Source organism: Haliotis asinina, chromosome 1 (genome assembly GCF_037392515.1).
Source record: "Haliotis asinina isolate JCU_RB_2024 chromosome 1, JCU_Hal_asi_v2, whole genome shotgun sequence".
Taxonomy (NCBI): domain Eukaryota; kingdom Metazoa; phylum Mollusca; class Gastropoda; order Lepetellida; family Haliotidae; genus Haliotis; species Haliotis asinina.
The window spans coordinates 60,805,533-60,830,971 of NC_090280.1; the positions used below are offsets into that span (position 1 = coordinate 60,805,533).

General features: G+C 39.6%; 1 protein-coding gene across 1 annotated transcript in view; it reads right to left on the reverse strand.

Moving 5' to 3' along the window:
- LOC137281622 (cyclic nucleotide-gated channel alpha-2-like) overlaps window positions 1-18,451 on the reverse strand; it is a 134,769-nt gene extending 116,318 nt beyond the window's left edge. The window contains exon 1 of the mRNA XM_067812980.1: window positions 18,159-18,451. The gene's annotated coding sequence lies outside the window, so the exon portion shown is untranslated. The remainder of the gene's footprint in view (window positions 1-18,158) is intronic.
- Between the last annotated feature and the right edge of the window lie 6,988 nt (window positions 18,452-25,439).

Sequence of the window (25,439 nt, forward strand, 5' to 3'; positions counted from 1 at the left end):
TGAATAATGAAACGTTACGATGGATATGTATGGACACCGTGGGCATTTTTAGACGACAATGATGGGTGTAAGCAAGGACAACAGACAGCATGGCAAGCAAGGACAACAGACAGCATAATTTGTACGTTGTATTTAGATGTTTATGTCTTTTACGGTTTGGCAAGGATGGGATATTCCACATTTCAGTGAGTGTGTGTGTTGGGGTGTGTGCGTGTCTCCTTCTATCTTCGTGTGCATGCATCAAACATTACACACACGCACGCACACACACACACACACACATACGCAGACACACACGCACATTTGCAACTAACTAGCAAAACGTCCATATTGCTCAATTACCCCTTTTTCGTGAAATGCCGAACATTGATTTTCACGTTACGTCAGATATGACCTTATCGTATTACGAAATGTAAATTTACTGTATTGATTGATTGCGTTGCCTCTGGGGAATTTGCAAATTCTGCCTATATTCCACCTTTTGGTCGGTATTCAAGAATTTCACTTTTCCTACAGTCACATTTTTTCAGAGTGTCATCAATCAACTTGAAGTGTTCTTGACCACCATCCAAAACGGATTCGAGACTAAGAAATTTCTCCAATTATTTTCTTTCAAGGTTCTATATTAGAAGAAACTACGACGGCGTTCAAAGAAGTTTCCAGATAAAAACCAAGCGGTGTTGTGAGGAGTGAGTAAGTTCAAATTTCGGTATCCAAAAATGTCATTACAAGGCACACCAGAAATGCACTTCATCTACTGACTCGTGAGGAGAATCGAACCCGGACTTTCGGCATCACGAACGAATGTTTTAAGGAATAGTGATTGACTGACTTTACTTTTACGCCACACTCAGCAATATTTCTGCTATATAATCTAGCCTGTACCAGAAAATCCAGTGAATCAACAGCATGAAAATCGATCTGCGAGATAGGAAGCGGATGTGTCAGTCAAGTATGACTACCCGATCCCGTTGGTCGCCTCATACTACCTCATAAATCTCAATTCGGACCCGGATCGTCACGGTTGTTTTAACGAAAATGCCATCCTACCGCGAAACTTTGAACACAACTGGCCCCGCGATACTAATGTTTGCCACTTGTTGGGGAGGAATTGGAACTTAAAACATTTGTAATGGCAAAATACTTTGATAAAATTACCATTTCGAATGTTGCCTCCATCTTGTATCCAAGAATGATACGCTTCATATGTTTAACGTTCAATTAGACGTTGAAGTTTGTTGATTTTGTTTGTAAAATTCTAGCTACATGAGTGAGTGAGCGAGCATGGTTTTACGCCGCTTTTACCAATGTTACAGCAATACCACTTCGGAGGACACCATAATTGGGCTTCACACATTGTTCTCATGTTGGAAATAGAATCCGGGGACTCATCGACATGATGAGCAAACGCTTTAACCACTCAGTAGGCCCCACCAGCGACAAAGTAAAAATGTCGGTAAAGTATCTTGAAAACAAAACCCAGTGGCTGACATCATCAGCGTCTATATGAGCAAAACTAAGACCCATGACATGCACGAACAAACTAAGTGAGTCTGACTACCAGCCCCTAACGTCTTACATAACGCCAATACAGGTTGCTGAGGAGTATTTCACACTATAATCTTCACGAGATGACTGAAACACGTAAAACAGATATATTTCACTATTTTTGAGTCTTTCAAACATGCCTACAGATCAATGTTAATACAGATTCTTCTCCAACATTAACTTCACCGTTTTGTTAAAGCTCTTACAAATGAATGGTTGCTTGTCACAATTGGGTTTGTTAGCAGATGAATCACACAAGGAATAAATTCAAATACCGTGTGTAAAAACTAATACGTTCAGTTTAAGAGCATGGCAGATAGATGAACCGGAAGAACCAGGCAAATAGGTACGCATAGCTGAGAATTTTATTCTCCTGTTTGGAGAGAGGTGCAGACAATGTCAAGATTTCATTTTTCGTTTGTAGAAAGTTAGGCATAATATCATGATAGAATTATACCTGCCACTCAAAACACTGATTTGTGAAATGAAAAGCTCCAAGCTTGTGAAGAACGAAAATCGAGCAAAGTATCTACATCGTGGAAAACTTGGATCCATTGTTTGAAAAAGTCAAGTGGCCAAACATGACGGTGATCATGGCTGTGATTTAAATGTCAGCGAACAGGAACGGCATCGAATGACCAGACACATTAAGGAATATTGATTCCACATATCACACAACCGCAAATAAGATCTGCATGAAATTGACAGTAAACTTACACTAGATCGAACTTAATAGATTCTGCTGACATGAGGTCAGACAGCTTTGAGTGGTGGACTTTAAACACTGTTCTAATACAGAAGGTCTGCTGGAACCTGTTTTCTTACACCTAATGTAAAACAAAGTGAATGTAGGCCTGACTGACTTTTCTATACTCCAGAAAACTCTGTCAACTGTTGTACATAATGCAGCATATATATCGTGTGATTTAGTGCCCATGATGTTTCTGTTGTTCCTGTGAGTTGACGATGATATATGAATCCTTTGGCCGCTAGACGAGCATAAGTTGTCTCATGTAAGAAAATGAACGAAGGATTCTAAACAATGTCACAGAAGCATGTGATGACATCCTACGGAAGAGAGTTTTCTGGAGGAAAACCCTGAGAAATGTGAAATTCTTTATTATTGTTCGGATTTCTTGTATTTGATTATTATCTTTGTTCCTCATAATAAAGAAGGTCAGTCCAGAATAAACCTCCTCACGTGTATCATTCCTAAATGTGAAAAATGTCATTCGATATTTTAGTCATGTTAACAATAATAATGTGCCCATTTATATAACGCCAACCTCCACACCTGGTGTGTTCATAGCCCTGTATTTTTTAACCTTTCAACATTCAAACTGATGAACTCTGCCCTGAGAAATGAGAGTATAGAGTCAGTCATTTTCTTAACAAGCGTATTGTGTAGGCCCCCAGGCATTGCCGCCCCCAACATGCTTTCCTGAACTGCTGACATCTCAGGTTACATGTGATCCTCGTCCTGGTTGTTTCATGCATGGTACTGATTTGTGATACTCTCTCCTGCAGTGTATGTCGTGCACGTCCGAAAGATGACCTGCCAGGAGAGACAGCTGATCGCACGAGGATGGGAATTGTACCATAATCCTCTTATCTTTGGTCGATGTTTCCACTTTAATTGGGTTTCTTCAGAACAGGTGTAAGAGGATAAAGAGCCTGGTGGACAAAATTGAAGCTATGTGCTCAAACAAGGGGGTTATTGAATTCTCCCAAACACAGTTTAAGAATAAGCTGTATGAATTACAAGGTGAGCTGAGAGTGGGTTAAACGGGAATATGTCCAACTACGTGTCCAGTTGTTAAAACTGCTTGTACATATCCCTAACTGAACATCTCCTATTTGAAACCAGTGCTTGAGTAGGTTCTGAGATGAAAGCACTTACTCAGGTATCATTTTATAAGCAATCACTTGGGGAATCTATCCAGGATCCAGGTGAGAGTTAACACTAAACGTTCCCGTTTGCATCGATGGTTTGTCAAAATCATTGTTGCTGTAGAGACCGAAAAAGAATAACATACACAATCTATTACAAAAATATGATACGACCCCCATCCATGTAAGTCACACGCCCGTATATAAGAATATTTACATGATCGGCATTTAAGAACATTAGCTGGCCTATATAGGAAATGTGGGTGCCCCTATAAAAATATTACATGATCACTATCCAGCACATTACATGATCCCTATCCAAGAATTGTAGATGACAAAAACAAAGCAATCAAATACAAGACATCCGAAAGCAAGAAAACGACCACTATCCTAGAACATCAAATGACCCTTATCCCAGAACATCACACGACAGCTATCCCAGAACATCAAATGACCCTTATCCCAGAAACATAAAATGCCCCCCATCCCCCCCCCCCACACACACACACAAAAATAAAATAAAATTAATAAGTAGATAAAGAACGACATAAGAAAATCACACGACCACGAGTCCAGAATATTTCATGGTCCAAAAAGATGAAACTCACAGACCGCCAGAATAGATGACCAAAAACAACATGAATTGACCATTGACCCAGCAGAGAAGTGACCCCTGTAGAAAAACCTATCCCACCATTCCGATAATCAAATGGCCAGTACATCCCAAAACGTTCATGGGTTGAAAGCCGCCGCATGTCGAGAATGAAAACAACTTCCTGAGATGTGCTACTAATCGTATTAACCTGCACGAGAAACAACATCTACGTAACGTAAAGTGAAAACAGAAGATCCATCTGAAACCCACCCAACTTGTTTAAGAAACACTGCTTCAAGCCATGAACCGGACCATTTACAAAAGACGAACACGCAGAATCGGTCTAATGTCTTCTGTAGTGTTTAATCCTAGATTCAAGAGGCAAATTCCCAGTACTTCAACCGATGGTAATTTACTTTGTGTAGAGCTGTAATGCCTTACATCTTCAGTGGATTATACTGTTTTCAACGTGACTAATTTCCACCACGAGGACACATTCTTTTCCTGCGCCTGATTTCTAATAAATGAAGCCATTTAAGCTGTGTTTGTACACGAAGAGTTATTAGCATAAGGTGAAAAAATCTTCCATTATCCTGTAATTTCCTGCTGCGGGATAGCAGTGTGGTGGAAGAACTCGTGCAGGGGAATATAATGTGGAAAATACTTGATAAATTTAGTTGTGAAATTCAATATTGAAAAAAGGGTCTCGAAATCTTTGATGGACTTCCATTTGATTTGCTGCCAAATCAACTAAAAGGGTTCATAAGAGGACCGTCATTTGACTCCCCCAACGTTAGGATGGAAAGATGTCGTCAAAATAGCATCAGACTTGAAGATTGTGAGCAATAAAAACCTCGTTTCATAACCATGAAAGCAAATTGTACATAGATGGCGCTCGCAATGCTTTGGGCTGTTTTCTGATTGTGTGTTGATAAAATTGTGTTATTTCATATTGTCATTTACTTGTCAGTATGATTAAATGCAGTGAAGACACGGTATCAAAGGATCAGCATATAAATGGTTTATGTTTTCAAGAAAATGAAAATGTGGGCGTTGTTTTTTAAGAGATTGGAAAACTCGCGGAATGGTAGGAAAGTATCAGGTTTTGAGTCGGAAATCTGGATTTTGAAGCTTTTTCTATCTAACGCAAGAAGGGAGGCTCTATCGTAACGTGAATGATATTGAATATTTTATTATCTGTTAGAGATGGGAGAAAGCACCACAGCCATAGAGCAAGGACTTGCTACTTTCTTGGCCAGCAACTCTTGATTAAACGAGCCAATATCTAACTTATTACTTCTGGGTATGCGCTTCATTTTACTGTTGGGAGTGAGACGTAACTAGAAAGAGTTCTGTGCATCCGATATGTGGCACTTTTTACCATTTCGCTAGTGGAATGCCTTATATGTGATTGGCCATAACAGTAGTTTTACAGAAAAAAAAGCTTTCACGTTGCGGAGTTTCATATATGATTCAGTTGGCCTGTGTTAGTCTCCTCAAATAGATATGTTTTTGCTACTAGGCGTATTTTCTCCACATGCAAGTCTAACCGCTAAAAAGTATCAATAAACAATTATGACATCTATGTTGTCATGGAAATGTACGTGTTTCTTGTACAGGATTAAACGTACTTGAGACTGCAGGGAATCAACTCTCAAAACGCATTGAAGAAGACAGCGGAATCGAAAAAAATGTGTTTAGTAGAATGTATCAAAATAAACCTTATTCAAATATGCTTAATTTGTGTAAATGACGAAAAGCTCCCATGTGAGCTAGTAGTATGATAACATACTGGAGAACTAAAGCGAGCCGCTTTAACTGTTAGGTTGAAATAAAACTGGCTGTGAGTAGGTACACCAAAATAAATCAGACAAAATAGTTAATAAAGCAAAACGATACACGAAACTAACTGAAAGAGGTGATGAAGAGGTGAGGTGAAATGGGTTTCAATTTGAGAATATTTCGCTCATAAGACGCCATACATGCGTAAGTATGCGTGACTACTTCTACTAGCCCAGACTTAATTGTTGTTACAGTTCTAGCTCAGAGATACCACGCCACAGTTAAGCATGAATGTACCACTCAGATACTGAACACTGACTCCTTGCCGACCAGCCCATGTTGTACCCATTTATGCCAAGCGGTAGGCAGGGATTTGCAAGTACCGTATTGTAACGTCTTTTGGTATGACGTGCCCGGGAACGCTAAACCCTAAACAACCGTTAAACATCCCCAGCGCTGAATAATGTCACCTGATTAATGATACTGTTGTGACTTCGATGTTTGAAGAAACTGCAACATGTCAGAGATCAGAGTATAAATGACCACATGAATGAATATTCCCTATTCAGTGTATGAACAATGCTCATTCAGAATCTATCATAATCAGTCCTAGCTCTTATCAATGATATAAATGAACAATACATAAGGGACTTCGATGTTGAAAAATACTGCAATATGTCAGAGTTCCAAGTTGTATATGGCGAGCATGACCTTTTCAGGATACGTGTCCGCCATGGTGACTGTATGCATCCCTGATGACGGACCTTTGATCTGTGGATCACAAAGTGGATTAAGATGGCCCGACCTTCACATTTCCTTGTGAAGGAAATGCAAACACAGCATGGTGTATCTGATGATAAGTGTCATCATTGACACTGGCCATATGGGAATCAGAAATTGAACACTTTCTTTATAATTCTATTTTATTCATTTGCAGTAAGGCCAAAGGCCTACTTACACATAGGTTGTGTTGCGTTTAAGCTAGGCCACTGAACGGACAGTTTGTATGACGTTAACAAGATCTGAACAAAACTTTCAGATCAAAATAGTCCTTTTACCTAATTTCAACACTTCTCACAATAATTTGTTCTCAGTATCAATGTTGATCTGAGTTGGAACTGGTTTCATCAGCCCATGCACGTGTTACTTGAGGCGAATAACAGAATACGGTATCGCATTGGTACTCGTGATGTCAATTGCCTGATATATCTGGTATCCATCATACATATCAAATCGCCATAAAAATGGAATATTACAGAGCGAGTGAAACACACACACACACACACACACACACACACACACACACACACACACACACACACACACACACACACTCACGCACGCACGCACGCACGCACAAACACCACCCCGAACCAGTTTGAACACACACACGCGAGCACACACTCATTCACACATGTGACTGCTCATTTGATGTTTGCTGATAATGTTGAAATACCGTCCTGTTAACGATACGGGAACGATAACACTTTATTGATTTCCAGATAAGACAGCTGACAGCGAACAGCAATAACCTTGTATTTCTAAGTAGATTAGAAGTATCTAAAAATCAGATGTTCTGAACTTTCCTTCTCAAAATTGCACATTGCATGCGCTGTAGGTAAAACCAATAACGAAAAATGCAAATCCTGCTTTTTTAGCTTATGACGAGAAGAAAATGCAATGCTATCAACGCATCATCGGCGTGCTGACGATCATTACAAACACATGTTAGCATATTTTCTTCAGTGCTGTTTAAACCTCTGTCGCCCCGGTTGGGTAAAAAAAGAAAAATCTCAGTCTAATCCCTGAATCCCATCAAACAATTTAAACGGTGATAGGCACGTGCCACGAATCTAGAGGATAAGATTGATATTTACAAGGTCCTTGTCATAGAGCTGTCAGTGTTATGATCAGCTGATTGAAAATCTCAGCATTAAGTTTTTATTGACTAAAGGAAAAATAAACGTGAACAGAATACCGATTTTGAAAAAGAAATGAGTTAAAATCTTTGAATTATATGGGTTTATCACAATGTTAGGAGCTAAAACTGACGACCAGAATTTTCTAATGATGTAACTTTAAGACAAATGCATATTTGATGAACTGTTTTAGTGTCAGTTAAGAAGGATATGTAGACAGAGATGCGTCTTTGGTGGTATTAAATTTCTAATTATTGACAATAACAGGATCTAGTACAAGGAGCTTAACACCTGGCTTGTGGCAAAACAATATTTCATGATCATTAGCTCTCCTCGATTAAATCATTTCGGAAGTATCTTTGTCATTTTTACAAATTACACTGAACATGTCAGGCTGTGTCATACGTTCAGCGTCATGTTGGCTCTATATTTGCCATGTAAATGTACTGGGCATGAAGTTAACTTTCATGGATTGAATAAACATAACACAGCCGTTCTAACGAAACCATACTCAGCACAAATACTAGACTGATATAACCGTAGTTATTTCGATTAAAAATATGCTGAAAGTAATATGAAGAAATGTCAGTTCGTCATATCTATTATCGCTATAACCGTAGTTATAGACGTTTTGATTACAATATACACGTAGCTGTCAGGACAAAAATGACCTTGTTATATTCGTTAGTTCATTTTGTTATAAACTTATTTACATGCATTCCGATTACCATATAATATGGCAGTCGAAACAAAACGCAGTTCATTTCTTTTCGTTAGGAATGTTGGTAATTTACTCACATGCATTAGTTGTAGTTTAAACTTGATCGACATGCCGCTATGGTAAGACGACATCGCCCACAAGCGGCCACAGATGCCATCTTGCTGAAGTATAATAATTAGATAGAGTCGTATAGTACAACCTTGGCGTACGCCAGTGTTGGTCAGACGTGTTTACAGGAAAGGCTAAATGAATTATGACGTCGCATGAGCAGCTTCCAACTTCATCACGACGGAGGATAACGGAAATGGAACCTCTTAGACTGTACCCATGAGGGAAGTTTACTGGTCCTAGGTGTGATGAACGAATGCGTCTACATTAGGCTACCACCACACGTTTACACACAGGAACTTTGTCACTAGTCACTGTAGCAAAAGTAAACTCTACTTTTAAACACTATAAATCTCATGTGCAAGATTCATCACGCATGGCAAGGTACTTGTAACACCGTTCAAAACTATTCTTTTTAAATTGGGCAAGTGTTGTATGAGGATGAAAATATACTTCAACCTATGACAATTTATAGGAAAAGCAAGCAACAACTATAGATTGTAAGAACGTCTTACCTTTATCGGATGCCATAATAGTTACCAAAGACTGATGCAATACTGGTGTTACATGTTTGAAAATATATGTGCTTCTTATGTTTGCATATTGTTTATACACAAATAATGCATGGTATTCGTCATCCAGACAAGATAATCTATCTTTAAGGCAAGGAGGGCAGAGTCGCCTTAGATCTGCTGTACCATCATATCGTGTTTGTACTGTTAGTCCATAATTACAACATCTAAAGCATGCGATGGTAGACCCAATACAAATAGGAAAATCTGATGATAAATGCAATATTCAACGTTCAACAACGATTTAAACTGCTTATGTTATTGTGTCTTTGATAAAACATCCAATTCCGAACAACACTTTTGATGGAGATTGTCACATAGCTTTTGCTTAAATGCTGAGATAAATCTATCGGGATGCCCCAAATCTTGTGCAACCCAAGTAAATAGAAGTCTAAAAAATGGTTTTGATATTGATATGTGTAAGGCTGCAAAAGAAAATTATATGCTTTTCGGGCACATTTTGTTTGAAAAGTGACGACGGAGGAAGGACTCTTTAAATTTTTTGATAGAAAAATAAGTGACGAGGGAGGAACACTTTTCTATTTTTTTCTCTCAGAAATACTTCTTGGGAAGTTCAGCACGCGTTAATGAGTTGTAGATTCAGTCATACACGTTCTTACAGGCATTCATTCTCTTAGTGGACAAATTGATGATCGGGACGCGGTCAAGTCAAAGTTACTGTATAAAAAATGGCAATAAAAATGCTACGCGCACCAATAAAAGTGACGCACCGATGCCGGAGAAACATTTCACTTTTTGTATTTATCCTGCCCGATATGATCTTGAACCTTCATCCCGTGATAAGATCATATTATAGCATTGTGAAGGTAGCCTAAGGTTTGTCCAGTACTTAACCGTCCTAATCACAGAGATATACTGAAATGGGACTCTTCCACACTGTCCAAGAATCATAATGTTTGCAATCTCTATATTCCTGTTAACTTTGTAAAAAAATGCTTTTGCACAATTTAATCTGAACACTCTCAGTTTTCTTACAATAATTTATACCCTACACTTCTGAACCTTAACGATGTATTGGAACAACTGTAGCATGAAATGTCTTAAACACGTCCTTACATGATAACCTTTCCAAATTTACTTAAATAAGTATAAATAGGTAATAATGCTTTATTTGCCTGTGCTGAAAAATATAACCGAGTTATGTACTCTAGGTACAATCTGAGACAGCTTCATCAGCTTATGTGATAGTCTAGCAACGCATAGTGTCTCTTTGCTAAAAGTGTTACCTGCATCTAGGAATACCCTCATGTAACCAGATCCAGAGATACTAACCATCCTAATTCCTCACGTTGGTCTTTACATGTAGCATTACAGTACGCCATAAAGAACCACTCATTGTCCAAGGTAACGGGATCCAAGTTAACCTGCTCTAGACAAGCAGCACTGCCCACACACAGTGAATGCAGATACAAGACCCCTGCAGGATGAAACTCATGAGGAGTTCGCCACCGCTCTCTACCATATGATTAAGTATCTGAACCTTTTTGGAATATGCATGAAAGGTAATCAAAATGTTCAACGATATCAATATGGTAACGATGTCAAACTTACAAATCTGTCCCAACAGAAGGCGGAATTTCTCATGCCTACTTCTTTGGAATTTTCAAATTTTAGACGCTCTATCGAATTTTACCCCTTGTGTTGGTTTTGCAATGCAGCTGCCTATTTTTCAGGACAGTGTTGCAATCAGATTGCATACGACTACAGACTCGCGTTACAGATCATGCCGTCACGTTTGCACGTTGTTCATCGATGACCTTGACCTTGCCGTATAAGAATTGACCTTGTCCAGCTCCGCGATACAATTATGGTATTTTCCAATAACTGGGTGTTATCCCCTGCTGGACGCCTCATGCCTTTATCATTATTTACAGCCCTCTGATTGATTGGTGATTATGGCGTTGGTATTTACTAGTAACAGGTGCTGTCTTCATAGTTGGAATCAGCGACAATCTGGCAATATGACGAATACGTTAGGCTTTCTTATCCTAACCGTTATTAGAATTCATCTATTCAACATCTGCCATTGAAAATGGTCCAAGGAATGATATATCACCTGGCGATAGGCGATATCACCCGTCTGACTCACTATCTCGTCAACTGTAATGCCTTTGTCAACTCAACATCCTAACAGATTGGAGCTGGATCTTCTAAAACCAAACACCCGTTTACTTTCATCAACCAGTGTATTTGATATCAGAAGACACGAGGTTGGGATTATGTTTATCAGAAACAATCACTCTTCATTAAGTTTTAACGAAATATATACATCTATGAAGAGGGTACAGCCATTAGTGGTGCAGTGTTGTGGTGTCATAGCACAGTGACGTGAACAAGATTATGATGTCATTGATAGTATTTTGATACTAGATATTTGACGTCATAGCATAGTGAGTCATCTAACTGATGATGTCAGGGCATTGTACACAATCTACTGTCAAAACGATACGTCATACGAGATATCATTTGATCTCAAACAAACAAACTGAATATATTCAGTGGAACACAGTTTTGGATGATAAACTAATATAAGAGTCAATCACATTCATAACGTACTCATACGGCGTCATAGCGTATATGATATCTGTAACAACACTTCATTCTACCGTTTTCGCATAAGGTTATTAATTCTGGGTATGGACGAAACATTTCTCAATTGGAATGAATGCTTTAAAATGTTGCGACTTCAAAGGGAACAATAGAAACCAAAGTGGAAAGGGTTTTAGCGCTAAGTTGGTAAACAAGTGCAATCTGTTATATTGTAAAATGCACCAGAGAGTTGATTGTAAAGCTCTGGATTTCTGATTGCTTTTTTGATCGTCAGCTAAATTGCCGTGGTACGATTGCTTACAATATGTGTTGCTTGAATGAAGTTGTTCTACTTGCTGTCTTTTTTAAAAAAATGGACCCGTGAAGGACTTACTCGGTCGAGTTTGTCGTGCTTTAGCCACGCGAGTGGGAGGTCTTGGTTCTGCCCTGGCCAGGTCGGTCTAAAACACGCTAGGCGGTGGTGCTTGCTGTGACCCTCCCTGGCACTTGAAATATCCCAGAAAAAGTAGGATCTGTATATTGTGTCTCTGGGGTGGTTGGGTACCATGTTAAACTGTGGCATACTGTGAAGTAAATTCAAAATGTATAAATAACCCGTAAAGATCCGGGTTAGAATTGGCCGCCCCCAGTAACCCGTGCTTGTCGTAAGGGCGACTAACGGGATCGGGTGGTCAAGCTCGCTGACTTGGTTGACACATGTCATCAAACGACAGCTGTGAGAATTTGCGAAGATTAAATTGTGATATGCCTTATGCCTTCAAATCGTTTGTGACCCGTGACGGTCCGGGGTAGAATAGTCCTTCAGCAGCCCATGTTTGCCATAAAAGGCGACTATACCTGTCCTAAGTGGCGACGAACGGGATCGGGTGGTCAGACGCGCTGACTTGGTTGACACATGTCATCGGTTCCCAATTGCACAGCTCGATGCTCATGTTGTTGATCACTGGATTGTCTGGTCCAGACTCGATTATTTACAGCTTCCCGTCATATAGCTGGAACATTGTTGAGTTCGGCATAAAACTACACTCGCTCACTCACTCACTCATATCGTAATGCACACAGTATTGACATAGTAAGACCTGTGTGAGACCTACATAAACGCACAACGAGTAGAACTTGATGAAAATCCATTGCGCTCTTTCAGAACCGAGTAGAAATGTACTACAAACTTCTTAAGAACAATTCATTTGGTTTCGAGAATATTTGCACGGAATACCAAAGTAACTAAGAACATAATGCGATCGAGTTTCGTCTGGTTGCGAACGGAGTTGACCTGGTGGAAACTGTGTACAAATGTATTGCATCTGATGTCTGCACACATCCCCATTAAGTTTCAAGTACGGCGATTTCGTTCGTCATATGGCAATCTGTGTTATCACTCTGTCCCACTTTAGAACATGTAGAAGATTAGACAATTAGAACATTAGAAACTCATCTAGTGCGGCGTAAAACAAATACACTCACTCATTTTTATAATGCCATGAATAGTGGTTAAGAGCACACGGCAGTGAGTCTATTGTCGGTCACAGATATGGTTATTGTTCAAATTTGAAAATGCATTGAACATACACATTTGTGTAGCCAACTGTGGTGGTAAACAATATTTTTAAAGCTTCGAAATAGTCATGGAGAGTGGATATCTATGCAGCCCTAATTAGCTGGGTTAGAAATAACTTGCTTGGTTTACGTGTTTATTAACATAATAGAAATATCCCTACCAATATGGGCTGTAAACAGATGCACCGCACAGATGTTGTCAATGTACTTGAAATTACTATTTCAGCGTCGTGTATGCTCTGTGGACAGTTACTCAGTTCTAAACATGAATATATTCAAAAGGTTTTGATCATTGAAATAGACATAAAAAATAACACAAAAATGTCTCCTTTAAAAAAGATATACAGCACAGATGCTGTCGGAATAATGATGTCAGTGAGGTGAATGTTTACTGTGAATGAGGTTACTTAGTTCTTATATATGAATATATGCAAAAGGTTTAGATAACTGAGACAGAAAATAATATGTTTATCAAATTGTCTTCTTTCTAAAACATACACTCTCAATTCTCTCGGGATAAGTATGTCAATGAGTTAACTTTTCTGTGCATAATATTACCCAGTTCTTAGAAAGGAAGATATACAGGTTGGGTCATTGACAAATACCCTCTTTACGTTCACAGCTAGGGAAACTGGATTATTGTTTGTCCTCTGGGTAGAAATGAGGCACTGCAACGTCCAAATCAAAGATTGTGGCAGCACTGCCGTTGAGCACAAAGACTTACTTTTGAATAGATCGTAATTGGAACTAGCTATAGAATAATGCTAACATTGATTCATTAGAAGCATTATGGCATGGCCATACCAACAGCTGAAGTCCAGACTGACGACAGGTTTTTCTGATGGTGAAAGACCTCTCGTTCGGTTAGCATATGAACTCATTGATAGCTCGCCATACAAAAGTCGGTAAAGCACAAAATAAATGTCGAAGTGATTCCCCGAGGATGCAAAGAGGTAGCAGAGCAAATGAAACTATTCAACGGTTGCTTCTACAAATATTCAACATCTGTATCACATGATGTGAAATTTGCCTACGCCCACGGATATTGTATGTTGCTAGTGGAATTCAACTTTCCAGCTTTCATATCAAATGAAACAGATCTGTGACAGATACCTGTTAGTGCTATCGATTTGATAAATAGAAGTGTTGTCTTACAACGTATCGGGAGTATTTCAACGCAGGGGCGTTATTGACTTTTAAAACATTCTATTAACTGCAGTGAATTTTACAAACATGGAAATAATTGTGCCGAGTTGCTTTGACAAAGGGCGAGGAAACACGTCTTCACATGTCCAAACTGCTTCTATACTTAGCTTTAACAATCGTAAATCGTTACGCTTCCCTTCCCCAATTAGATAGGACTGTTAGTCGATTAGCATGTGTGAAGGTAGTTTCATTTGATATTTACTTTTCTGACAGAATCAACATGTGTGATCAGAGCAGCATTTTGAATGGAGGTTGATATCCGTTAGAAATTGACATTTGCTTGTATATTTCAACCTGGCATCAACCGAGCATACCGAGTTGTGTTTGTTATACGTGGATTGCGCCTGTCAACACGTAGGCCTCTAGAAGTATCAATGGTCTTGTGTCCCTTTAAACAAACGTAGTCTGTCACGTATGATATACACAGTACAAATAAAGGTACATCTTTGACTACTTTTTGTCATATTATGATAGGTTAACATCGAATAATAATGAAAGCCTGAAGAACAAAGGTAACACGAGGCAGAAATGAGTCAGAATTGATTTCCATTTCTTCATGCATCAAACGTACCATATCTAGATTACACACATATTACAATATTCACACACACATTGCATACAAATAATACAGAAAAGTAAAAGTTGCACTGATGTATTATGCTGCCTTGATAATGATACTTGTAGTCACCATCGTCCGACCAAAACTAATGTAGTCATCCACACACATACTTTAAAATGCATGTCCAAACTGGTACTAAAATGATTCCACATGATATGAGAAATTCATTCTGCATTGTGCATTGTGCATTGTGCATTGTGCATTATGCACTGTATACGTCCTTTTTGATCGTTGTAGCGCTATCTATTATGACTAGGAATGGGTTAATGAATGTCTGGTATTGAACCAAAATGGCTGTTTTCAAAATAATAGTTTGTATCGTTTTTCGTTTTATCATTCCTAGATGTCGCGATTTTAGTGGTATCTCATTTATCTTGAAATCTCTGATTTGCAGGACCCCTTTGCGCTTCTCATCACCTTGTAATAACGTATGGGACCTACCACAGTACACATAAGAAATACATGAATACGGCGTCGAAGACAGACGTGACGGTGGGGGAAGAAGACAGACGTGACAGGTGGGGGAAGAAGACAGACGTGACAGGTGGGGGAAGAAGACAGACGTGACAATGGGGAAGAAGACAGACGTGACGGTGGGGGAAGCAGACAGACGTGATGGTAGGGGAAGAAGACAGGCGTGACGGTAGGGGAAGAAGACAGAAGTGATGGAGAAGACAGACGTGACGGTGGGGGAAGAAGACAGACGTGACGGTGGGGGAAGAAGACAGAAGTGACGGTAGGGGAAGAAGACAGAAGTGACGGTAGGGGAAGCCTAGTGATTAAAGCGTGCTAGGCAACATTAGGTCTGTTTTGCACGTAGATTATATCGAGAAACGTCATCACTAGAAGGTAGTGAGAACATGAAGGTAACATACTGTTACACTTTCCTTCGTCCAGTGGGGCTGAAAGTGTAAAGTGTGTGTGCGTCAAGCAAAACCCTATGGATATTCGTATGTTTACAACCGTTTTGTTGAACAATGTTCTGTTAAGAGCTTTCAACGGTCGAAAAAGAATATATTGTCCTAATGATAGGCATTCTTGGCATCATGAAATATATTGTACCTAATTAAAATCTAAGAGCAGACTATCTTCTATTTCGTTCACTTCCTTTGAATTCATGACAAAACGTAATGAGTGTTTGAGATACGCCAATACTTCTATTCAAATACTACACAAAGTCAAACTATGACTGTGTAAAAGCCTTGTCTTTGCATAATTACTTACATCAATGTGTATGTGAATATTTTAAAATTTAACCGTTTTGGATTAAACCAATTGATTTCGCATGGTCGATCTAAAGTACGGTTGTCAATAAATTGATTGAAGACTAATGCTATGTTTTGTTGTTTGAAATATTCATACTAGTATTACAGTCCATTTCGACAGATAATCGAAACGGATTATTTTCTTGCGTTCACTATCAATATCTTGGTATTTAATATGGGGTGTTTTTTTCTCTTATCATGTTTAAGGACCGGAGGAACAGTTTTGAGTCATGTAGAAAACTCGAAATCATGGTTTGAACAGATTTAGAGGTTTTGCTTGAATCTGAACATGTTTAGGTTCATTGCAGGAGAGCACTTTCAAGTCTCTCATTGGTCATTCAAGTTGTGATATTTGCTGTTTCTTATGAATATGTTTAGATTGTAACCAGTTAAAATAGTTAAACAGATAAAAAGCATGTTAAGGTTTAGAACATATCGCAATAACATAATGGCGCAAGGATTTGTTTGTTGTTTACCTCTGCATTCCGAAACTCCGAAATATACCAGTAATATGGCGGCGCTCCGTACTTAATCAAGTCTCGACCAGACGAACCCGCAATCGACATCATGAGCACCGATCTTCGCAAATGGCATATATGACATATGTCAACCAAGTCAGCGAGCCAGTTTTCGCCTTCACTACAGTCGCTTCTTACACCAACCATGGGTTGCTGAAGATCAAATCCTAACCCGGATCTTCACGGATTCTGGTAGAAGGAACGTGATGCTGTGACGGATGCCGACATTCTTTAACAGTACACAACCTCTTCTCTGGGCAGTTGTTCTCCCACTGCCAACAATGTTCGTTCCTTAAGGTGTGAAATGAAGGTTTTACGCCGCTTTTGGAAATATTCCACTCATATAACAACAAGGGGCATCAAATGTGGACGTCACACAATTGTCTAGTGTGGAATCAAACCTGCATCTGTGTGAGAAGCTAAGACTTTAACCATTAGGCTACTTCGCCGCCCGGAGAAAATGAACAGAAATGGAGGCATCAAATGACGTAAAGGCTGTGAAACCAACATCCCACATTGTCACATCTGCTAAACAAGAGTTTAATCGTCAAAGACATGGGGTTACGAAGAGGACACATTTGACGCGTCCGAAATTGACAAGAAATTGACAAGATCCTGCGGAGCGGCTTGTCATTCACAGAAACCGCTTTCTTCAGAGTTCCTCCAAGTTGTGTTATTCAATAAGAGAAGGGCAACGAAGTAGGAAATACGCGAATGATCAGTACATATCTCAAAGGAGTCGTTTTCATTTCATAGACAACATTTTCCCCGATGGTCGTTTTTTTGTGTGGCGAAGGTGGTTGTCATTGTCCTGAAAATGAGGTGTGATTTACATGACTCTAATAGTGGTCTGTGTTGTGCATTGGTAACCTAATGATTCCCCAGCACGGATCAATGATATGTTTGCACGAATAAAGAGCATATTATTAACTACACAATACAAATAATTATGAAGGAAAACAAATTTTAGACAACTTGAAATGAGCACTTCGTCATTTCCATATGTGCATATGCAGTCGACGATAACTGGAACAGCTGACGATACTGGTCTACAGAATCAAATATTGAAATGATCAGATTTTCGCACCTGCATGATGCTTTGTTGGAATTTATCGAAGATTCAATAAATTACTAAATCAATAAACGAACTGTGTCTTGCACTGTGGGTGAATCATCAGTACATACATCATCACTACATACCGAAAATTCTCTGAAAGAACAGAAAGATATATGCTGATGCTCTTTTAGTTAAATGGGATAACTTATAAGAGTTTAAGAAAAACTTACCTTGGTCATGCAGGAAACGTTGCCAGCGTGTATGTTTTACAAGAATTTGCTCCGATGGAACTGTCAGCTTGAAGTTGACATCATCCGAGCGAAACTGACAAGCATAATCCTGTACAGCGTCAGTCCTAGTATGTTTATATACATCCGTCAGTGTAATAGCTTCCACAACATTGAAACTGATTGTTTTGCTGCTGGTACCTCGTTTAATGCAACAAAACAACCCAACACTGTTCAATCTCCGCTTTAAACCTACTGTAATCATACACTAGCGCCAACAGTGCCACTTATCGTAACAATATTTTATCACCTCGTAAATGAATTGCAAATCCAGCGGATGATCTACAGATGCTGGTGCGGGGAACTCTCATTGGTACACACCGCCCAGCGTTGGATCTATTTTGTGTCAATACAGGCTAGCGTGCCGTCCAAGTATTCGCGCAGGAATACATTGATTCTCCGTCGATTCCACATCTGCATAGACCAGATGGAGTTAAAATCCCTTCGCAGCGTAGTTTCTGTAGAATATTGCCCGGTTTGCGCTAGAGTGTGAACGAAAGCGCTGCCCTCGAGTTAACGGCTTTGGACGAATGCTTTCAAGGTGCCGCTTACACCAACAAACGAGAACTTAAAAGGAAAAGGTGGCGTATCGACATTTCGTTGTTACTTAACAGAGGAAATCGCTTAAGATGATAGAATCGACAGTCCGCTCAAGCGTTCATTATTGAAGGATAGGTTGATGAATATATAAGATCGAAATGATGGATCTTTGGTTTGTGATGTTAATAGAATTTGTACATTAATATGGTCGATTGTAGATTTATCAGACCAAGGGACAAACAGTGCGTTAGCAAGATAAAGAATCTTAATATAACGCCCAGCCTACAAATATTTGCCTCCGATAACGATTATATGACATATATCCTAATATATTACGTGACTGCTGATAGGGGTGTATCGGAGCTATCTTTATACGGAAATTGGATGATACATATCACACGGCTGTCTTTGTGTGCTTTCTGTCAGTAGAGGAAGTTGCAGATTTGTTGGGTCGCCATAGTGATCGGAACTGCAAGTGGTCCAAGAATTGCACCATATTGAATATTCAGAATTTAGGAGCGCGTGTGTCGCCAATGTAACTATAGTTTTCTCCTCAATTTTGAGATCAGTATCTTGGCGATAGCTTGAAACTTCAACCAGTCAACCAAAATGATGTGGGTATCGTCACAGATTGAGATTTAATTTTCTAAAATGTCACTGAAGGGAAATCATTCATCTAAATATTTAATGTTACAATTGTTGCGATGAGGGCGTTATTCAATGTAAGTATCTTTACTGTATTTTACAATCTGACTATGAAAATGAAAAAAACAACAAGTAAACACAAAATCAAAACAACTAAGAATACAACAAAATCAAACAAACAACAATCTAATTAGATCCTTGATTGCCAATTTAGATGATTCTATTTGATGAACGTAAAAATGCCTGGATTTCATCTTCTTTCAATATTTTGATACAACGTTTCGGGGCCTTCTCCTTGGTCAACAGCGGGTAAAACTCATGCATTGCATCAGGACACTCGGCTTACCAGATGATGTGGCCGGAGCAGTCCCCGAAACGTTGTATTGAAGAATAAAAGGAAACTGAAATCCAGATGTCTTTTATGTTCATCAAAAGTCAAATTGTAACTCACTTTGCAAGGTGAAGCTTCAGCATCGCCAGATAGCACTTGGTCAGTCCTAGTGTTGAAGTATCGGTCTTTGTGATCTAATATTGTACATTTAGAAGATCCGGGTGAGGACTACCACCTGCTTGTCGAAAGAGACGGCTGACGGGATCGGGTGGTCAGACTGGAAGACTAGGTTCACGCACGTCAGTTGTATCCTAGTTGCCTTGATCGATGCCCCTGCCCTGTTCCAGGATTGTCGTCTGCTCGATTATTACATTGTATAATGTTATGTTATATATGGGTTGCTCTCATCCAGCTGATATATCATTGAATACGGCACAAAGCAACAAGTAGATACGCTTTGTTAGTATGGAGATTGTGAATATTGTTTGAGATTTATGTCCATATTTTTGGAATGAGTGTAGGCCATACACGCCAACACCAGGTGGATGATTGTAGTCTGGTAATGTTATTACAGTGTATAAAATGTGAACTATCAGCCATGATTATAACTATCAGTAAGGATCAGCACAGGTAAATGAATCAATAACACACCTGGCTATTCCTCTGTCTGCACTCCTCCTTCGTAACAAATAGTGAACTGTGTCAACATTTTATTGATAGTTAAATTTTGTTCAACTACTTTTTATCATTTATTCATAATTCATGAAATGAAACCTTCACAATGGTACAGCAGTTATAATGTATCAGGCCAAAGTAGAAAACGATTGTAGTTGTAGGTTTTGAGTAAAGTGTCCAAACAACGCCACAAGAACTTTTCTGCCAGACTATAGCTTCATGTTGGCACGACTCATGAAGATCCTCATGCCCTGTATCCACACACTACTAACATGAGAGATTTACGTTTAGGCCGCACTCAGCAATACTCCAGCTATATTGCGGCGGTCTGTAAATAATTAAATCTGGACCAGACAATCAAGTGATTGACTTCATGAGCTAAGGGTAAGCTGGCATCTGTTAACCAAGTCAGCGAGCCTGACCATTCGATGGCATCTGTTAAACAAGTCAGCGAGCCAGACCATTCGATCCCGTTAGTCGCCTTTGTCAAGCATTAATTGATGAAGGCCAATTGAAACCCGGATATTTACGGGTTTGATATTTTTTGAATTGCTGAAAACGGAGTAAGACTGAACTTACTCAAGTAACATAGGCGTTCAAACCAAGCCAAACCAAGGTCATTAGGCCCTTGTCACCTGGTGTTGGCGTGACGGCTGAAGACGTACATGACATGTCGGAATTACACTCCATCATGGAAGAACTCGGCTGTTGTAGTTCCGCTGTCGGTTCCCAATGGAACGACCTCATGCGACGTTGGCAACAGGTCGCCCTGCGGTGAACCTGCCCGTCGCTCCCTCACGCATCATTTGTGTTAACTAGGGTAGAGTTATTGGATTACTCCAAAATCGGATTTCCCTTGCGAGGTTTTCATATTCAGGTTTAGTTGTCATACGACGTTTTGCTGACGTTGTCATACAGCGGAATCGCAGGTATAACCACACAAAATGACGGTATTGCCCAAATTTTCTAACGTTAGAAAATATACTTGTCATTCAGCGGCCATATGAACAACGTTTTAAATCTACGTATCATCTGGCTGTCTGATTTACACACGTTTAAACGAACAATCAGCTCAGCATTTACATGCCTTTCACAGGTGTGTAAATATGACCATTGTTTTCATGTGTTTTCCAGTATGTGTAACATATGTAAATGCTGTGATTACAGGACGTGCATTTCATGTCTCGCATGACCAGGGCTAGGTTTGACATATATTTAGTACACTCGTATGTAGTTGGTAATGGGTAAATAGCGTGTTACAAGACTGACACTTTTAACATGTATTTCAATGGTTCTGTAAATACAACTGTCACTAGATTCGTTAGCGCGTTCGACCATACCAGAATGTAGTGAGATCACTGGAAACACATTGCGAAATGATAGCACCACTACCAACGTGCGTGCCTTTTTTGACATACACATGATGTCCCTCTAAAATATTATGGTCCAGAGCGACGTGTGTGGTAAAGGTTGTCTGTGTGAGAGAGATGGAGGGGTTGTGGGATGGGGCAGGCCTAAGATTGGGCGGTGGCGGTGGCGGTGTGTCGGTGTGTCGGTGTTTGGGTACTGATAACCTTTTCTGATCAGTAGGCGATATCGTTATACGTTTTTTTATTGAAATTGCATTACAGTTTAAATAACTGACCTTAGGAACACTTCTTATATATGCGACGACACTGCTTATTACAATAAAGATGTGTACAGACAGACATGACCCGGTAGGTCCATCGTTTACAGCACTTGTCTGACTTACCCGACTGATCATAGTGCAAGAATTTCATTATGGTGGGGCGGTTAAGGCAAAAATTGTGCGCTTTGGGTTAAAAGCACCAAACTTAGCACACTTATATATTGAACCATTCCGAACAATTCTGGATATGGATCCACCTCAGCAGCGCCCCCTGGTGGCAGAAAATCCAAGATGGCCGCCAATTTGACTGAAATCTCTAATGATGTCAGTCTGTGCTCGATATATCATAAATATTCTTGCCACATTTATTGTTTTCTTTCATGGTTATAATTACTTATTAGCTGTACTTTCAAGAAGATGATTTGACCGCATAAATAATTCTCGGTGTAAATTACTGCTGTAAATGTGCAAACCTGTACATGCTTGGTATGACCTCTTTTTGATTCGCAATGGAGATATTATCCTACTTCATATCTCGGTGAGCTTGCACTAAAACACGTTAAGTCTGGGCTAGGGCAACCAGCCACACATACACACACATGCACGTCGTCATGTAGGCGAAAAAGTCTGCCTTAAGCAAATCCTTTTTTCACCTCACCTCTCGTAACAGAGACCACAAGTAGGGATACGGTCACTGGCACCACGTGTCCACCTATTTAACTAGTTTGAATGTTACAGAAACATAATCATTAGGCACAAAGACGGGTAATTACCAGAAACAGTTGTCTTCATTCCAAATGAAGATGTGGCAACGAACATCCGTAAACACCAACTTTGTGTTTATCGTGCAACCACGGGGATCGTAGCTATAATTCAGCGTCTATTACTGAAACTAACAATCGTTTTAAATTGCAAAAACGACATCAAAGGTTTTCTTCCTTTCTTCTGTAATGCGTGACAGCACAAGTTATTAGACATTTGATACGAAATCACTGCTTAGATATTGTGTGGTTTTCCTTTGCGTTTTCGTTGCCAGGGAGCAGAAAGAAAGAGTCTCGTATTTTAAAGAAAGAAGCTTTAAATAAATACATACACACGTAATTAACCTTTACCAGAGATAATTTTGATATGGTCTTAAAGAGCACTGACTGCACAAAAAGACGTATTTGTTTCTTATAATAACTGACTGACTGACTCAAGACCGTTTCGAAAACTAAGAATGTTTTAGTGTTGTAGCCCACGTCTTAGCCCACGCAAAGATAGATGTGGCATCTTCACATATCGGTAATACCATTGCCACTGGTATATGAAATACAGCCTGTAAATGCTAGCAATTGCAAGACGATTCGCCCTTTGAATTCACCTGGAAGGTTACAGAGATGCATGATATACCGGTGAATATATGACATAATAACAGTTGTAGAGGCTTAGTTTCTGATAGAAAAAAACGATAGAAAGAAATATTTCCTTTTAAACTGATATGGAGCCCGAGCATGAGGAAAGACAGTGGTGGTGGTAGGGGGTGAGGGGGGTAGGGAGTTTATCTCAGACTGTATGAGTACCTGTACAGGGATATTCGTAACTATGGGTATTGATTTAACAAACGAAACCTCCATCTTTTCATTTTCATATTTTGTATGGTATAACAAAAATGGATTTCAAAACACACATATCTGGAAGAAGGCAAGTAATATCATGAATGACAACTTCTTGTTTATTTTGTGCCACAAAGGTTCCTGGGCTATTCCTTAATCAATATTATTTGCCTTTCACGTCTATACCAAGTTCTAAATGCCTCTCAAGAATGTCAAAACACACGTCACTCATATAGTGAAGTTGTGTGGGCATTTGAACTAACACTATGACTCCGAGTGTGTTATCAGTGTCTGCCTTCACTATAACATTGCAGAAATCTATTCGACTACGCTTTCACTCTCACTGTCCACCCGTTCAATAAAATCTGTTTCCAAGCCGACAGTTTCTTGTATAGCTGTGACGTCTCACTTTAGAATGTAGGAGCTGAGTTTGTCGGACATGTCTGATGACTGTAAACTGGAGTGAGTGAGTGAGTTTAGTTTTACGCCGCACTCAGCAATATTCCAGCTATTAGGCTAGAGTCTGTAAATAATCGAGTCTGGACATGGCAATACAGCATGAGCATCGACCGTTGTAGTTGGGATACGATGACATGTGCCGATCAAGTCAACAGCCTGACCACATTATTCCATTAGTCACCTCTTACGACAAGCATGGATTGCTGAAGACCAATTTTATTCCGGATCTTCACGGCTCATACATCATAAGACTACTGGCTATGAAATGTTATAATGATATTTGAAAGAACTCCGATATAGCAAGGGTATGTGTATCTCCCGTCCGTGACAGGATATTCAGATCTAATTGGTTTAAGTGATCTTGATAAAAGCCTACAAGAGGGAAAACTATTGCTGTACAATGAAAACAGGACGCGCATGGATTTCTGGGCTGGAGGAGAAAGACTAACATCCATGCATTGTTTACGAACGATTTGTGTGAGTGAGTGAGTGAGTGAGATTAGTTTTACGCCGCACTCAACAATATTCCAGCTATATGACGACAGTCTGTAAATAATCGAGTCTGTACAAGACAATCCAGTGATCAACAACATGAGCATCGATCGGGGCAACTGGGAACCGATGACATGTGTCAACCAAGTCAGCGAGTCTGACCACCCGATCCCGTTAGTCGCCTCTTACGACAAGCATAGTCGCCTTTTATGGCACGCATGGGCTGCTGAAGACCTATTCTACCCATGACCGTCACGGGTCACAAACGATTTGAAGGCATAAGGCATATCACAAATTTAATCTTCGCAAATTCTCACAACTATCGTTTTGTAAGATTGTTTCATTATTTTTCGCAGCTGGAAGGTTCCGAACGATGCATTTGTAGCATCCTATGTTATGTTTTACTTCACCGCTTGATGGGAATATAACTGCTTTAACTGCTTTAACCTAACGAGGCCCGTATTAAACAAGACATAACATGGCAGATAGTACTACCACAACGACCTATGATGCAATTGTTCAGGGCTAATTACACGCAAAGTATTCTTAATCAGCGCGAAACATGCATTACCAGCCATGCATTACCAGCCATGCAGTTCGAAGAGAAGGATCATTGCACATTTTAAGTTATTAGTGTACATTTTTAGTTGGTATTACCTGGGTTGGGATGAAATGCACCTTCACCCCATGTGAACAACGTTTTCAGGCAGTTCAAACCCGTCTTTAGTCACTTTATATCCGTTCTGAATTAGACCTACCACGATATTAACATGCACATGTCAAGCCAGTTTCTCACCCAAGTTCTTGTTCGTTTCTCCTTTCTTCCTCTACAAACCCATTGCTTCCAGTAAAACTTG